Below are 4,004 nucleotides of genomic sequence, written 5' to 3'. Positions count from 1 at the left end.
TATGTTCTTGAGTTGCATCCCCTCACTAACTAGCCTTCTAAGCTTGCTGAAGTTCGCCCTTCTGAAGTCCAGCACCTTAGCCCCACTAGTTACTTTACCCACCCTTCGCTGGATAGTGAACTCGACCAAGTGATGGTCACTATCTCCCAGGCTACCATGAACTCGCGTGTTCCCCATGAGATCATCCCCTGTTGCTAAGACCAGGTCAAGCAAGGCGCTATCCTTGGTGGGACTAGACACCACCTGGGTTAGGTGGAGGTCCTGCACACAGTGTAAGAACCTCCATGAGCGGCTTGTTTTGGCTGTCTTCTCCTCCCAGCAGATATCTGGGTAGTTTTAGATCTCCCATGACCACTGCCTCCCTTGCCTATGTGGCGTCTGCTAGCTGCCCAGAGAATACATTGTCTAGCTCTTGATCCTGATGAGGAGGCCTGTAGTAGACCCCCACAACCAAGTCCTTTTCCCCTGGCCCCCCCTGGATCCTGACCCACAGTGCCTCGGTGTTCCTCTCCTCCACCACCGCCTTAATGGTGGAAGGCATATGCTGCTCCTTAACATAGAGTGCTACCCCCCCACCTTTTTTCCCCACTCTGTCACACCTATACACCTGAATGTCTACTGCCCAGTTGTGTGTAGAATCCCACCATGTCTCGGTTAGTCCGACTAGGTCATACTGGGTGCTAGCAAGCAAGAGTGTGAGCTCCTCCTGCTTGTTCCCCATACTCCTGGCATTTGTATAAAGACATTTTAAGTTCCCCAAAGGGGGCTCTTGGTGCCCCTGAGCCTTGATGGCGTGTGTTCCCTTTATTACTTACCTGCCTTCTCTAAAGTGCTTCCAATTCTGTACAGGGAGTTCCAGTCAGGGAGATAGGCGTAACTGCAGTTTCAACAAGCTGTTGAGATGGTGTAGAAAGGACAAGGTTTAAGTTTGTTATCAACTGTGGAAAGGAGGAGCCTGTACAGGAGGGATGGGCTCTACTTAAACCAGAAAGGTACCAGAATGTTAGCGGAGAGCATCAAAAAGGCGATAGTATATAACCTACTGGGGCAAGTCACCTCTGTGGTAGACGACTGGCAGGTTGCTATCATAAACCTCATTTTCAGAAGGGCTCCAGAAGTGATCCAGGAAGCTACAGACAAGTGCATCTCACCTCTATCCGTAGCAAGTTTGCAGAATCTATAATAGTACAACTATCAAACACGTGGATAAATACCATATTTATTCAATTAAAAGACTCTGGCTTTTTCCCCATGTAACCTGGGGAGGGGGGAAGCCCCTCATCTTAAAACTGAGTATGAGATGACAGCAGGGGAGGGTGCAGGTGGGTGATGTGGCTGCAGCTCCAGCCCCAACCCCAGGTCAGGGAGTGCCAGCTGCTCCCTGCCCTGTGCCTGCTTGTCCCCTGCAGCCTTGGGCCCCCACTGCACCCAGTCTTTCCCCCGTGCTGCTTCTTTCTTCCCTTCTCTCCCACAATTGTGCTTCCCTTTACCTTTGCTCTGGTGCCAGCAGGCTCTGTCCTCACTGTAGCCTGCAGCACAGCACCATAGCAGTAATGCTGTCTCTGCACTGCTGCTATGGACCTGGGCTGGAACCATGCTCAGTGCCCCAGGCTGCAGTGTGGGCAGAGTCTGCTGGTGCCATAGCAAAGGCAAGGGAACAGGATGGAGACTTTTTGTAGGAGAAGGAGGGATGGGGACCTGTGATGGTGCGGTCTGGAAGCAGCCTGAAAGAGGGGGAACAGGGGAGCCTGAGGCTGGGGGGAAGGAGAGAGGCAGCAGGGGACAAATTGTGCGGTCCCCCTACTACCTCCACACTGAGTGCCCTCCTATTGTCTGCTCCCTTACTGCCTCCTTCACTGCCTGCCCTATTACTGCTTCTCTTACCACGTGCCCTTCTCAGTCTCTCACCCCCAACTGCCTTATTAGTGTCCCATCAGTATCTATCCCCCTCACTATCTGCAGTAATTGGGGGTGGAGGGAGGGATGATGAATTTAAGATGATCCTCCAACAATTAGGTTCTATACCTGGAAAAGTATGATAATTTAAATATTTTCCAGGTATAGAATACAACTATTAGGGGGCCATTTTAAATTTGGGATAATCTTTAATTTGCTAGGGACTGAGTGATTATGGTTTTTGTAAAGGGAAATCCCACCTTATCAACGTGGTAGAATTTTTTGAGGGTGTTAATGGACAACTGATTCTCCCTTGTCCTATATTTTTAGTTTCAAAAAACCTTTTGACAAGACCCCTCACCAGAGGCTCCTTTTAAGGGAAAAAGAAGCTGACTTGCCATAGTCCTTTTCTGGGTCACAAGATGGTTAAAAGATAGGAAATGGTGGCTAGCATTAAATGGTCCTTTTTCAAGGTGAAGAAAAGTCAGTAGTTGGGGCCTTTGGGGATCTGGTTTTGCTTATTTTCATAAATGAAATTTCACTGTGTGCAGTCCCTTTTCCAGGTCAGAATTTTCAGAGGGTACTAAGTTATTCTGGTTAGCCACATCTTAAGCTGATCGTGAAGAGCTGCACAAAGATCTTTCGAAAGTGAATGGGCAAGAAAGTGGCAGATGAGTTTAAGTGTTAACAAGTTCAAAGTAATGCATGAGGAAGGGGGAGAGGAAGGAAGCGGGAATAACCTCAGCTATATGTACACAATGCTGTGCTCTGACCTAGCTATTGCAACTCAGAAAAGAGACCTTGAACACTATGCAGTTCTGGTCTCCATATGTTAAAAAGGATATAGTGGAATTAGAGGAAGTATAAGAAAGGACAACAGAGATAATCAGGGATATGGAGTAGCTGCTGTATCAGAAGTGACTGAAAAGGCTAGGACTTCAGTTTGGAAAGGAGAAGACTGAGGTAGGGGCATATAAAAAGTCTACTATATCATGAAGGCTATGGATAAAATAAACATGGGACTGTTACTCATAGAGTCCCAGAATAAGAGTTAGGGGCACCCACTGAAATTAATAGAAGACAAGTTTAAAACAAGTAGCTAGAGGTGCACCGATACATCAGTCCCATATCACATCGGCACTGATATAAGGAAAATTGACATTATTGGCAGTTGGCTTTTTTTGGCTGATAATGTTGCAGATAAATGTCCTGTGCATGCCTTTAGCCACAGTGTGGCATGCAGGTGGCCAAGAATGCAGTCTGTCAGCATGGAGAGCAGTGTCCAGCTGGTAAGTCTGTTGTGGGGGGAGGGGAAGGGGTATGGGGTGGGGGGGAGCAGATTGAGGCCCCTGTGGTAAGGGAAGGGAATGGGCTTGGGGCTGGGGCTGGGGCAAGCACTGCACAGCGGGGATGGGGCATGGGATGGAGCTGCAAGCTGCTCATCTGGGCGGTATGGGGCGGGGCTCACGCTGCTGCACACACTCTGGGAGGGCATAGGGGGCATGTGCCCCTTGGATCTGCACATGGGGTGAGAGCGGGCTGCTGCTGCGGTGCTGGGCTCTTCCTGGTGGAGGGTTCGGGCTGGGGCTGTTCTCAGGGGGGGCAGAGACGGAGCTGGGAGGGGGGCTATGAGGCAGGCTGCAGCCACTCCAAAATTCACTGTAGCTCACCTCCCACAACCTCTGCTGCCTGCCCCGAGCATAGCCTGGCCCTGCACTAGAACCCCTGTCGGGAAGAGCCTAGCAACAGCCTGCCCTTGTCCATGTCTGGGGGGCAGACTATGCCCTCCTGGGGTGCATACAATGGCAGGGGCTGTCCCCCCTCCCCACACCCCCTGGATGAGCTGCAGTTCCGTCCTGTAACCCTCCCTGCCCCAGCTGTGCAGTGCCAGCCTCACTTCCCTCTCTCACTACAGGGGCCTTAATCTACGCCGTGCCCCCCCCCGGCAAAGTCCCTGAGGCAGGGAGCACTTTTAAATTGAGATTTTTTTTTCTTTTTGTTTGACAGACACCAAGTGGATTAGGAGCAGCTGTAAGGGAAGATGTGGAGGCAACATAGGGGTGCAGGGGAAAGCATGCACATGGTGGCAGCTGCCGCTACCCCCCACC

General features: G+C 50.7%; 1 protein-coding gene across 6 annotated transcripts in view; it reads left to right on the top strand.

Moving 5' to 3' along the window:
- Positions 1–4,004, top strand: part of RALGAPB (Ral GTPase activating protein non-catalytic beta subunit) — a 193,922-nt gene that overhangs the window by 33,228 nt on the left and 156,690 nt on the right. The window lies entirely within an intron of this gene.

The sequence above is a fragment of the Alligator sinensis genome, unplaced genomic scaffold (genome assembly GCF_000455745.1).
Source record: "Alligator sinensis unplaced genomic scaffold, ASM45574v1 scaffold1193_1, whole genome shotgun sequence".
NCBI classification, from domain to species: Eukaryota; Metazoa; Chordata; order Crocodylia; family Alligatoridae; genus Alligator; species Alligator sinensis.
This window is presented reverse-complemented; position numbering and strand designations above follow the sequence as displayed.